At 38.5% G+C, this 14,253-nt stretch overlaps 1 long non-coding RNA gene across 1 annotated transcript in view; it reads left to right on the top strand.

The window, feature by feature from the left end:
* The window catches only part of LOC112541282 (uncharacterized), a 32,247-nt gene extending 17,994 nt beyond the window's left edge, over nucleotides 1-14,253 (top strand). Inside the window, exon 3 of the long non-coding RNA XR_015796272.1 lies at nucleotides 10,416-14,253. This is a non-coding gene — a long non-coding RNA (uncharacterized LOC112541282). The remainder of the gene's footprint in view (nucleotides 1-10,415) is intronic.

Here is a 14,253-nt window from a genome sequence, read left to right as displayed (position 1 = left end):
CACTTGCCCACCAAAGAAAAATTCTGGTGGTGGCAGAGAACCCTGATGTATCAATCGTGACTAAGTTTCATCTTCAGTCTGTTCTCTCCTATCCAGACTCTGATGGCCCCCAGGCACCGAGAAAGGATGTTAGTGGCATCCCTTTGTGGCCTGGGGTAATGTCAGCCCCACTAGATAGACCAGAGAGGCAATCAACTCCACAGGAAGGCTACTTTTATTGAGATTGGCTATAATAACAAAATCTTGCATGTCTGATTGTGTGTACCTCCTCCTCCTTCTGATAGTTCAGTAAATTAGGGAGGCATCTCCCTGAGCCACTTCCAAATGTTATCTTGTTGTGGACTTCAGCTCCTTTTACGTAGACAATGGAGCCTGCATATCTCCATCAAGGTAATCTTCCTTACTCTCTACACTACCTCCCTTGTTAGCCTCAGTCCCCCCTCCATTCTAGAAAACATAGTCTTGTTCATCCTGAGATGTTCAAGCTTCATGCTTTGGTGGCAGTTCATGTGGACAGGGTTTCCCTGGGCATTGCAGATAAAACTGGCATACAAGTTGGGCCATGCACATCTGTTGCATTCTCCCATGATCTCTCTGACTCTGGGTAGCCTTTCCACTGAATCAGGTATTCCAAACATTTCCCCCTGTGTCTAGAGTCCAGAATAGCCTCCACTTCAGACTCTTCCTCCCCATCCACCATGATAGGTGGAGGTGGAGCTGTTCTAGTCAGTAAGCTGCAGGGAAGCACCTCACCCACAAGCAATGCTCAATGGAAATTCTTCTTTCTTTTATCAGTGTCTATTGGTTTAGATTCAAATACCTGGATCAACAGAAAACCCATATTGGTCCAACTGTGATGTGATAGCTCTTCAGATATTTAAAGATGGCTATTGAATCATTCTTAAGGGTCTCTTCCTCAGGAAAAAACATAAACTCCTTTAATCTTTCCTCATAAGATTTGATCTCCAAACTCTTCACCATCTTTTTCCCCAACGGACACATTTCAATTTGCTGATATCTTTCTTAAACTTCAGTGCTTGAACATGAACACAGTGAAGTTTTAACGGTGCCCTTTTATGACCTGGACAATAGATTTCTGTTGAGACAGCCTGGAACTGAATGAGAATTTTAGCTGATACCCTACCCAGCTGACTCTATGTCTAGCTTGTGATCCACCTCATTTTCACATGTCAACACAGAAGTCATCAGTTCTGTATTTGAGCAGCTAATTAATTTTTCCTACCTACAGGAAGAACTTTAATGTTTATCTCAGTAGTCATTTTGTAGAAATGAATTGAAGCTAGCAATATAGATTCTTCTCTCAAATTATTTTGTCTAACTAGTAGAAGCACAATAGCAGCAAAGTGAATACTTCTGCTGCTGTGTTTTTTTCAAATTTTTAAAATGTTTTCAAGCTTTTTCTTGGAAAATGTCTTGCTGACTTTATGTACAGTATGTTGCCAAAGCCGGATTCAATATATGTCTATAAATAAATAAGCAAAATCCCTAAAGGAGCCACAGTTAAACTGATGGAAATTTATTTATTTATTTATTTATTTATTTACAATATTTGTAGGCCATCCCAGTTGTGAGACTCAAGGCAGCGTACAATAAAGTAGAAAAGAACAAAAACAGGAGATTAAATCATAGGAAAATATACAGATCAAGATGACCTCCTGCAATCAATCAGTTAGGGCAATGTTAAGTTGGGGTGAAGATTTATATAAATTTGCCCATAGTTGACTGGATCTTCTTCATCCTAAATCAATAATTTTCATTTCTGCACAATACCAGACCATGAATTACAGCTATATGTCACTGTCCAGGGAGTATGGACTGTGGGTATGCCTAGTGAAAGTCATATGACTACCTCCTGCCCCCACTCCTCCTTCCTCTCCCCGCCACATCAGTTAAAAGCCACAGTTCAGCAAGCTACATTTTAAAATTCTTCCATATAAAAGTGATTCGTCCAGAAGTCTAAAAATGATTATTTAGCTGGGAGTGGAGGGAGGGAACCACCAACCTCACAAGCTCTGTAAGGACAAGCACAAGGAATTTTCAAGTCTTTGAACTGCACTACATTTTGAAAATATCTTCTAAATTTACCTTTTTGCCATGCAAAGTGTATTAATTTGAATTGTTATCATAGAATTTGTCATGTAAACTTTTACTGGACCAGAAAAGCAAACAACTTCAGGTCTTTTTTTTTTTTTTACAAGTTACAACAGAAAAACAATGTGGAAAGAACAGATAATTATGCTGACAAAAGTCTTCCCATGCCCCCACCCTGTCCCACATCTGAACATGATGAAATAAATCAAGCATTATGTTGTTCTTAAAGTGGGAGAGGGATCATGACTAGCATTATCTCATTTACCATTCACAATGTTACCCACGGTAACTGTTGGACTGACTCATACCCATCTGGCATGGTAGGGTTTAATTTGCAAATTCCTAAGCTTAAAGGTGAATTAGCTCCCTGGAATGCATTCAGGAGACATAACAACTGCAATAAATTGTAATTTACCTTTGATCATACAGTTCGTTCTTTCTACTTCTTTTCCTCAGCATATATAAAAATGACCTCCCAGACTAAAAGGTATTGTTGGGTTAGGTAGAATTAGTAACTACACTTGAGACCTGCTAGTTGATGTGAAATGAAACTACTGCTTCTGAGATAAGGAGAGATAAACAAGGGTTTTGTCCAGAGTCATGTAACTGCAATGGTCAGGATCCTTTTTAGGGCTAGGGCCAAAAAGGGGCCTATTCAAAATATAATTTCAACATGTAGAGATACTTTCCATTTGAGGCAGTAAAGCAAATCAATTAAAATAAAATTCCAAGAGTTATGCAGAGGAGGTTCCCAACATGTTTCCACTCACTGTGTCTGACATCAATGGACAAAACAGAATGGAGGAAAACAAACTCTGAAATAGGATGCAGTGAAAAGAAAATATGTTTGTGGGTGATATGAATGAGCATTCTGCTCCTGGACTTCTTGGAGTCTTAAAGGGTAGTAATAATTCATGCATCAACAATTGATGTTAGTCACTTTTGCTTCTATAGATAGCATATTTTGATTAATTAATTAATTAAATTATAATATAATATAATTACTAAATATAAATCAAGCCAAGAACAACAAATGCAATTCAGGTCATAATCTTATGCAATTTAATGCAAAATATATCTAAATACAAACCTAACTTTCTTGGTGGCACATGAAATAGACCTTACTCCAGGCATATGGAGCCTGTAGCCCTCCAGATGTTGTTAAACGACAGTTTCCAGCACCCTTCACCATTGGCTATGCCAGCTGGGATGGAGAACTGAAATTCCACATCATCTGGAAAGCCACAAGATGCCCATGCCTAGCTTATTCAGTCATGTCCAATTCATTTTGCCCCTTATGAAGATAGTGGCATCCATTGCAAACGATGATGTCACAATGATACTCATGCGGTAATATAACCATGCAGATGCCACAGTGACATACTTATGCCTGGATTACTAACTCAAAGTTAGTTACAGCATTTGCACAATGACATTGCACATATCTCATCATCCCATGCACCTGACATCCATGTGGCAGCCAATACTGAGTCCATCTAGCTCAATTTTGCTTCTACTTATTATCAGTAACTTTTCAACCTTTTTAACTCAGATTCCCTGAAGATGCTCAGAAATGAATCCTGGACTTTTTCCATGCCAAGCACATGTTCTACCAATGAGTTACAACAGATTGCAGTAATAGTTGGGCGCTGTTGCTATATTTCATTCTGAGATGATCTTACTTTAAAGGGAATAAGGATCAAAGACAGCACCAGGAGATGTCCAGGAAATGGAGAGAGAATCGTGTGAAACAATTTCCCCATAAAATGCTATCAAATGCTTTCTTCTGAGAGGTGAGGGTTCCATTTCCTCAATTCTGTCATCTGTCACAAGGTAATGTTTCTTTCTTTCCTAAAATGTCTAATCTTCAACTGAAGGCAAGTCAGGGTCTGAATTAAACTTTCTTTGACCAGGCACTTTTTCCAGCACTCTGGCATGCTCTGGTTCTACTGTGCAGTGGTAGGGAGGATAGCAGGGGGAGATCTCTAGATTGTTTACTGACACATTCACCTCTGCTATGACAGATCAATCTCAAGCTTCTTGGATCTCAGTTTATGTTTACCATTTGCAACATTAGTAGTAAAGCCTTGGCAAGGTGCCCCGGTGTCATATTCAGCCTCTTGCACCTCTCGGTCATGCTGAATTTCAACCCAATGCCCTTAGATTTTCTGGGATTTGAAATGTTCCTTCTCTACAAACACCAAGGCAAATGAAAAACAGCAAAACCAATGAACACCTGGCAGCCTCATCAGGTCAAGTTAACTAATTTTGATGCAGCATCTTTGACCCTCAGCAATTCTGCCTTTCAGAAACGCTTTCGACCTCAGTCTGGCACTTACTTCAGCAACTGATGAAACAATGAAGCAATGCTTGTTTAATTCAGATGAGGTTTCCATAGGAATGGGCATTTTTATTCCCTTGGATAGTGCTTGAGGACAATGTGCTTTCTCATATTGCTTAGGAGAAAGACCTGTGGGCAACATGCAGATATTTAGGAAATAGTTTTTGTGTCCCCCTCACACCCACCAAAGCAGTTCCAGCCCCATCTTTTATACTGAAGATAAGAACTAAGGTCATTTCAGTTCAACCACAGCAACAACCACAACAACTTGTATCGGCTGACAACCCTAATTTAAAACCATCTTGTGATATTTGGAAGCCTCTGGCTGAACAGATCTAGAAGGGGATGGTGTTTGGCTGACTGTCAAGGAATGACCTAAACTAAACAGTTAACGTATATCACTTATGCACCTATGAGATGGATTTTTACCACATGAGATGGACTATATAGGGCTCTCTCTCCCCCACCCTAGGTTTTTAATACTCTAGAGAATTTCAAAGCTCATGGAGACCAAACTGGTTCCTAAATTTTGTTTTGGCTTGTTGTCAGTCTAAGTTAGCCTTCTTTAACCTGGTATTCTCCCAACTGTTTGGCTTCACAGTTCCAGAATACCCAGGGATCACTGGCTAGAAATTCTGGGATTTGAAGTTCAGCACGCCTGGAGGGCATCTGATTAGGGGAAAGTAGAAATAAGCATTTCCAAAAGAAGCAGCATCATAGTAGAGCAAGGGATTATGTTGTACATGAAGAAAGCTAGTGCCCACCATATTTTATGAACAATTCCTGTCATCTGTAGCTCCTCCTTGCTGGTTTATGTGGGAATTGTAATCCAAAGACCTGCAGAGTACCAGTGGTGGGGAAAGAATTAAGTTGCTTGCTCCAAGAAGGAGTCTAGTCTGACCTGAACATTTCTCTAAAAATCCTGGTTCATTATACAGTACAGCTCATCTGGTGTTTGGACAGCTGCTGCTAGTTTGGTTCTTCTGACTTAACCTAAGTGGTAGCACAGTTTTTGAGAACTGTTAATCATTAATAGTTCATGGCTTGAGCTTTCATAGTTGCCTGACATCATTATTGCAAAATCTCTTTAGCACAACCTCCTGCCAGCAGTCACATATTTCTTAAGCATCTGGATTGGCTGGATCCAATAGACTTCTTGGCCATGTTGTATGTATTCAGTACTTTCAATTCTATAGCTTAAAAAAGACTTCCCCAACTTGGTGCTCTCAAGAAGGGAATAATGGAAGTTGTATTCCTGATGCATCTAGATGGTATCAGGGTGGAAAAGTCCATCTTCAAAAAGTAAAATTATTACAGTCTATAATGCTGCTAATTTACTATTCCATTTTTCCATCAAAGCTCACTTTGAGTTTCTTTTAACCTTCTTGTTCAGTGCCTCCCGTAGCAACCCACTAGCCGTGACTACTAATGTCCTCCAAGAATAGCACCTAAAAAGTGTGTGGTACTTCAGGGAATTCAGCATAGTTCACCACACACAATCACTGCAAAGGCCAGTACTGCTATCCAGTAGAGTGTGCAAATCTTTGAAGTGGCACATAAATTCAATAAAGCTTCACTCGAATGCCTCTTTGAAGCAAAGCACCAAGTTAGGTACCACTCTCCTTCAAAATCTGGATCAAAATAGCTGCAAAAGGGCCTCTTGAATTGTACGTGCACAGTGCACTTTTCCCATTGGATCAAAAAGCCAGCCAGATCTGGTTGACTTGTTTCAACACTTCAAATGATGGTGTCAAAGCACCTTCATATTCTGAGTCAAGGAACTGCCTTGAATCCAATTACTGCAACAATCCAGATCAAAGTGAATGCTTTGAGGTAGGGCTGAGCCACTTCTGAAGGGCCTACTTTCTACATATTACAGGTGGAAGTTGGAGATTAAAAGAAAACACCTTACCTAATACATTCCCCAAAAATCAAGGCATTGTGGAGTTTTGGGTGCTGTCTGAGCTTGGTTGTTTACAAGGTTGTTTGCAAGCAAGCAACCAAGCTCAGAGAGCACCAAGGGCTCCACAGTTCAACCCTGAGCTACACATATTCTCTTCTATTAGAATCAAGGCATTATTAAGATTGAACTGGGGATTTATGGCACAACACATCTTGCTGAAGCTAAATCAGATTAAGTTTGGTTAGTGTCTGGATAGAAGACAATCTAGGAATCTCATATATAATATCTTGAGTTCTGTGCCAGAACTAAGGTGGGTTATAAATACATGCAATAAAATATTAAAAAATGCTATTTACACTACCTTAAATGTATTAACCAAGAACAGTAAAGACAGAGTTACTTTCAGTACCTATTCTTAAATCCATGCTGAGTAAGGAAAGATTCTTTTAAAGCAAATCCTCTTATCTCTTAATTTAACCTTTACCTGTTCATCTTATTTACAAGGTCATAATAACTCAAAATAAGATCAATTTAAAGCAATAATAAAATATCTTAAAAATACAATATTAGCTGAATCATAAATATACATCATTTCTAATCTTTAACACCAAATGTACCCTAGAAGTCATTTGAAAATCTTGCCACAGCTTGTGACAAAAGAAACATGGAAACAATAATAAAAGCCATGAACACTATTCAGAAATAGTTTTCAAATAATATCATAAAGATGTTTAGAAACCATAGCCATCATTCTGTAACCAACCCAGCCTGTTTATATCAAAAATATTTCCAAACTCTCATATTTTATAATACTTGCAAAACCTTGGCAAAGTTGGGCAGTTTTCCTCAAAGTAATTTCACAATTGCTAGTTATTATTGACAAATTGGCCTGTTCGTGTTTCTTTTAGAGGTAGTGTAATGAAGAGAGGATGTCATAGGAGACCTCTTCTTTTTTTGCTTAAAAAGATGTCCTGAGGGGAGAAGGATGGTTTAGCCTGGTGCTGGCATAGCATGTTAACCTTTTCCCATGTATCATTTCCCCATGTTAAACTTTCCCAGAGTTACTATAAACCATAAAGAGGGGAAGAAACAGTGCCAAACATATATCTGTCTTTTCCCCTTTGTGGCTACCTACAGAGGTAACAGAAACTTAGCCCACTTTCCCAGTACCATCCTCCATATTCCTGCTCCTAATTTCCTTTTTTATTTGGTTTGGCTCTTTGACTTCTTTTAAACACAAATTTTGGCCCCAGGGCTGCATGTAGACCCAGAAACCTAGGTATGGCCCCCACAGCCCCACCAAACTCCCTCCCAAATTGGCATGTTTAATAGGACAAAAGATGAAAATGATTAAATACCCAAGGCACACTTATATTAATTTTTTTAAAAAACATGTGAATGAAACCAAATTTAATTCTCCTCTTAGTCCTGTCCACTTATTTATCCTGGCTCCACCCATTTCTAAGCCACCTAGCCAATCCCAATTGGCCTTGAAAAAGCTAAGTAGGTGAATGCTTGGATGAGAACCACCAGGAATTGCTAGGATTATAGAATAAAAAGTTTAATCATCATCATTCTAGAAGGAGGCAATATGGCTCTCAAAAAAACTACATGAATGTATCCAGGTAGATGTCAGGATTCAAGCTTGACATAAGGAAATCTTTGCCTTTTTAAAAAACAACACCACCCATTTCTTTTAGTGCAGCCCCAGAGTGTCATTCAAATGGGCCTTCATCAAAAGGTTAAACGTTGTGGCATGGCCAATACTAGCACTAGGAGTTGTTAGAGTTTGAATGAGCTTATCAAGTTTAGACTGGATGTTGTTTAGGGAAACAAAGATGGCCACAACTGTGGAACCTGTAAGTAGACAAAGCTCTCCTAGAACCTTTGGGATAGTCTCAGGAGCGTGATTTTTGTGTGGTCTTTCCTTTCTATCCCCTCCAATATTTTATGGCTGATGGCTACTAGGACTATAACAAATCTTGTTGGGTGATATGAAGGTGGCAAGTGTTGTCTTCCCTGAACCTCCTTCAGAGAGGAAGTAGAGTCTTCCTTTCTCAACATAGCAAGCTTGTTCTTAAGTAAAGGGGTACTTACAACTCTGTAAGAATCATGGTGTAGTAGGAAAGAGACAATTTTTTTGTTGTTTCCATATCTTACTTTGTTGTTCCCCCTTTTTTTCTTTCTTTTTTTGCACTGTTGAATACCATCTGGACTATTTCTCAGTTGCTTCTTTCCTTTGGTGGTCATTTCCAAAATAATCTATTTTAATTCTTCCTTGGTTGGCTTCCTTCATAGTGATATCACTACCAAATCACCTGTAATGCCCTTTACCTTTGTTCCTTCTCATGTGGTCTTAGTTAAGAATGTCATATGGTATCACCTCCTTTAAAACAACATACTGGTCCGGCAGGAAGGGTATGTTATGAACCCCATCGCCCAAAGAATTCCGACTAGTGGGGTCCAGGAGGTGAGCCTGTTCTGTTATAGCTCCCGCCCTATGGAACATCTTGCCCCCCTAGGTGAGATTGGCCCCCACTTCGTTGGCTTTCCAAACTGGCTCTACCAACTTGCATGGGGACCTAATGGGGGTTTGCAGCACTGGGGGTGGTTAGTAGCTTAGTAGTTCTTTCTGCATTTTTAGTTTTAACTTTTTTAGTTTTAATTTTAACCTTTTGGAGTTTTTAACTTGTATATTTTTGCTAAGATTTTATAGTTTTTTTTACTTGTAATGCCGCCTAGAGTCACTTATCCAGTGAGATAGGCGGCATATATACATTTGACTAATAAGTAAATAAGTAAATAAAAACAGAAGGCAGTAGGAATTACAGCTGTGTATGTCCTGCAGTTTAGCTCTATGTAGTTATTATTCAGCCTGTACATCTTTACTTATTTTCAAAATACCTGTGCTACCTTTGGTTGATGACACACGCAAAAAGATCTCAGAGATATTTTCAGATGGAAATGCCATGAACTGAACCGTTGAATTCTGCCTGCAAATCACGTGTTAAGCCTAATAGACAGGGTACATATCTAAAATAAGCCTGTCAAAAATGCTCTTGACATTTACTTGTAAATCTCAAAGTGAAGAAGCTGCTGTACGACATATCCTACAGTATACATAACACGCAGACTTATAGTTCTCATCCGTGCTTATCTTTCCTGCTACTCCACTCAAGTGGCCTTTTGCTATCGCAATGGCCTTTTGCAGTAGGCCCAGGATGGCTATTTTGGGGATTAAGGTAGTGGAAAATTCTGTCTTCTCTACTGTAATCTAATGACATGTTAAATTTATTTGAAACCAGTTCTAGAACAGCCCTTCCCAGCCTATAATTCTCCAGGTGTTGCTGAGTAACAATCCCCAAAATCTTTCACTTTTGCTGTGCTGGCTGGAATTGATGGAGATGTGGCTGAACAATATCTGGAGATCCACCTTGAACCCAGTAGGTTGCCATAGAACTGAGAAATAAGTAACAGGCTTAAAATCTGGCAGGTTTGTCAGAAGTAAGGAAATTGGGTTATAGGATTCTGGTTGCACAGGATTGTAACTGGAAGAAGTCAGGATGAGAAGAAATAGGATCCCCAAAGTTGCTAACGTAAATAGAAGGGAAGGTAAATAGAAGTAGAAGGGAAGTTATTGGAAGCTTCTTGTTGGACAGTTTGGAATTAGTAAGGAAATCAGAATTGGGGACCACTAGAAGGGAGAGGGGGTCTGTCCCAAAGAACAAAGAGGGAACAAACAATATTCAGAAGAGTCAGGGAAGTTATAAAAAGCTGTGGAGCTGCAGATGCAGACACGGATATACACTCGTGGAGTGAGAAAAAAGAAGAGCACAAGATGCTTAGCCAGAAGACCAGTGGCTAGGAAACTGTTTCTGTGACAAAACAGGACTGAAATATCTTTCCCATTGTGAATGGGATTGCAGACTTAAAGAAATATGTTATGAAATAGTTCATAACTTTCATGTACTGAGTGTTTTCAAGAACACTTTGATGTCCTGCCTTTTTCATTTCAGATTTTGATGTTCAGACTGATTCTTGTTTACTTGTGCATTGCAGGATTCATTTCTCTCTGCTCACCCCCAGCATTATCTTGTTAGCAACATCACTGCAGACTGCCGAACAATTCCCAATGCTGCAAAAATGATCGAAAACACATCATCTCCCGGAAGGCTAATTATAAGAAACATCGCATGTTTTGATAATGGCTTCTGCTACTCAGAAAGTAGAAAGTGAAATCTTGAATTGGGATACCAAACATATGTATAAAGGTGCATTTTTTCCCCATAAATATGCTGAACCTGAACCCCAAGGATGGTAGAACATGAAGAGAACTAGCCATCTTGGGGGTTGATTTGATATCGAGTAGGGTGTACAAAATAAGTAAAATAGTGGTTGAATTGCTTCCTTGGAGGAAAGAGGTACACATCCCTTGAAAAAGCTCTCAGGATCCTTTCAAAAATTGCTCATAAATTCTAATTTTTAACATAATTATATTAAACGCAAATTTGGGGACCCTAGTAATGGGCTTTACAGTTAATGCACTGTAATGTTAATTCGCTAAGCATTAAATAAATCAAGTTTAGCTTTTGTTCTGGTCCTACTTGGTGACTCCAAATATGTTGTATGTTCCTGAGAAACACAACAATTGAAAATTTAAACTTATTATCTGATATATTGAGAACAGAGTGATGAGGCACGTTTTGGACCCTCAGGCCAGGGAATGCCTATTTCTGTCCTTTTTTTTTTTTTGCTTTGTAAAACATCGGAATGTGGGCAATGTTACCCTTGCACATTTTTGTTCCTGAAGTAAAAGAAGGACTTTTTCATCCTCTCTTTCAGCCAAAGCCTCATTTGATTTGATTATTTGCTTTTGACCGCACAAAGGGCTGGACATTGTCAGCCAGAAATGGTAATCTAAAATTGTTATCTAAAATTATTATCTAAAGTTATTGTTTCCTTTTTTTCTCCTGGTCAGCTGGTCCAAAGTGGATAAAATGTTTTGGATAAAATATTATTCAATCCAGTTACAGTAGGAAATAAATATTACTGGATAATAAAAATAAAAGCCCTTCCCTTTCTCATGATTTGTTATTGCCCATTGAATAAAAGAGATACTTATATTTGGGAATAAGAGGTAGGTCCTTCTGAACTTCTTAATACGCAAATGAAACCCTGGTAGAAGTTACCTGTCTGTCTGGATCGTTGCTGCAGGAAATGCCCTTTTAGAGAATTTTGTTGGTAATTAAATAGAAGTTATTTTTGATAGTGATAATTAAATTTAGGAATATGACTTAATTTTCTTTGTCATTTCTATCATGATATTTTGAACAATAATCTTTTTCAACCATAAATTGCATATAAAATATGACATATCAGAAAAACGAACTGTGGAAAGAATGTATGGAGCCCATGAATAAAACGGTCTTTTAAAACAGCTTTAGTCCCTTGTAAGTGGAATGTAGTCACAATTAATTCATTCAGTGAGTTTCTTTAAATTCCAGACTTTATAAAATTCTTCTAATTTCATGATCTGTCTGGATGGGAGCAACACAGCATCAGTTTGTCTGTGTAAGTCACAGAATAAATCATCCTGAATTTCTACATATGCACAGCTCTCTCTCTATCTCTTAACAGTGGGTTATAATTAATGGAACTGCCCTTGGAACTATGGATTCATGCACATATGCATATTTTGAACATTATGTGCAATAAGAAAGCAATGTCCTTTGGAAATAAAAAAATAAAAGGTCCAAGCCTATGTAGGTCAGAAGACATCTCTCCCTCCTCATCATATTCTGAAAAAAAAAAAGTAGTTTAAATTAGCAAAGGTTGGGGAATAATCATCTTGCAAACCTCAGACTTACTAGGTTAAAGTAAAACTCACTAGTAGTTTTTCCAAAACTTTGTTGGTTGTAGTAGAACATGCAGTACAGAATGTTTAGCTTAGAGTTTCTAGCTTGCCAAATCGAAGGCCATGGAAATGATGTTTGTGGTGGCATGCTGGAACATGAAGTGTGTCATTTCAGTCTCCCACATGGAGGCACAACCCAAAGAGAAGACAAGCACATCTCTCTCTCTCGTTCTGTATTTCTCCCCTCGCCCCTTGCATCTTTTCTTGCAGCTCCCAGAAAACATAAATCTGTGGGCTTTTTTCTAACGGTATCATGAAGTTGGGAAAAAATCTCCACATCAGGCAGACTTGGAGCTTTTCAGAGCTTAGCAGCAGGATAAAATTTAAAAGACATTTCTTGGCACAAATAAAAAGGGAGAGATGCACCTTTTGAATTATCTCCCTCTTGCACAGTTGAGAATGTTGTAGAACCTCTGTGAGAAAAGAAAGAGAACAGTTTCAAAGTCTGTTTGATCAGACCAAAGCTTCGTGATATTCAACGTACTGTTTCCCATAATGCCCCTTTCTTGATGGCGCTTTAAATGATGAAGACAAATGATAGATCAGTTTAATAATTATTTGATATAATTTATCTTATTTACATAGGCATATAGTACCCAAACTTTACTTTGAAAGCTGATGGCAGCTAATATGCCCCCCCGCCCCCGCCGCAAATATTTCTACAGCAAACCAGTGAAGGTGGATTAGAAGAAAATGGCTGGCCCGAAGTCCCCTGATGAGCTCTGTGTTTGAATGAAAACTCGATCTTGGGTGTCCATGATCCAAGTCCAACTAAGCAATACTATGCCCTATACCGACTCTCTTTGAAAACCATCCAGCAGTTCCTTCTTATCTACTCTGATGTAAGCATCACTTTTGGGAAAGTGTATACAAAGTAATTTTTTTTTTTCCTAACAGTTCCCTCCAGATGGGTTGGATTACAATGATCATGTTGGCTGATAATTTTGGGAGTTGTATCATTATTGCTCCTACCATATTTGGAGGACAAAAGTTTGGGGAAGTAGAAAAAAAGAGGTCACAAAAAGGTCTCAGCCTCACCCAAATGTGCAAAAATTCATTAGGTAATGCCAGCAGAACATTAATTCCAAATCATAGCTATTATGAGCAGTAGACTTCTTTCTTTTAAAAAGTAAAGGTGGGTTTTCCAGCTGGTGAATTTTGCATTTGGAATTCTGTTCAAAACAGTCTTGATCATGAATATCTTACTCTCAGAGTTGAATCATTGCTTTGTGGTTGAAGAATTGTCATGGGAAGCTCTTCCTTACTAAAAAATGACTTTACTCCAGTGCAGCATAAATCAGCTAATAGCAAGGAATGAGACTGCTCACGTACAAAGGTATTCTCTAAACTATTTGTGGATTGCTTTTAAGCTCCTGGTCTGGAAGTAGTAGAGCAGTTAACAAAGTCATCCAGTAACGAAAGTACAATTAAACTTCTGCTCTGTTATGGGCCAGGTTTATAGCCAGACATATCTCTTCTCAAGTTGCTTTGTTTCATTTCTCTTTCATATTGATTTTCTATGTTTCCCACCTCTAAAAGTTATCCAGGACTGGAGCTGGGAGAGGAGCTGGGGAAGATGTTCCTCCTCTTTAAAGTTTCTCTCTAATGTTTTAGTGTTGTTCTGTAATCTTCAGGGGTTTCCCAAATCTGCTGATAGCTTACTTATATATGTGATGATAGCATATTGGCTACAGAATGGTACAGGTTTAGAGAGAAATCACCATTAACTAACTTTTTAATCAAAAGACCTGGTTCACATATTGTGCTAAGTCAGTGATGGTGAACCTATGACACACGTGTCAAAGGTGACATGCCCCAACGTTTTTCTTGCCAGAGTTCACCCACACCCAACAATTATGCTCCCTATTTGAGTTACCAAAGAAACTGAGTTTGTTTTACTCATATTTCATTTTTGTAATTATTTGATGTTTCTTTGTATAATATGTAGCATCACACATGATTGGACTGTATTTTTTTAAATAA

The sequence above is a fragment of the Python bivittatus genome, unplaced genomic scaffold, assembly GCF_059951505.1.
Source record: "Python bivittatus isolate LINGU-HERP-01145 unplaced genomic scaffold, Pbiv_v1 ctg000330_np1212, whole genome shotgun sequence".
Classification (NCBI taxonomy): domain Eukaryota; kingdom Metazoa; phylum Chordata; class Lepidosauria; order Squamata; family Pythonidae; genus Python; species Python bivittatus.
The sequence above is the reverse complement of the archived record's forward strand: the minus strand, read 5'-3'. Positions and strand labels throughout refer to the sequence as shown.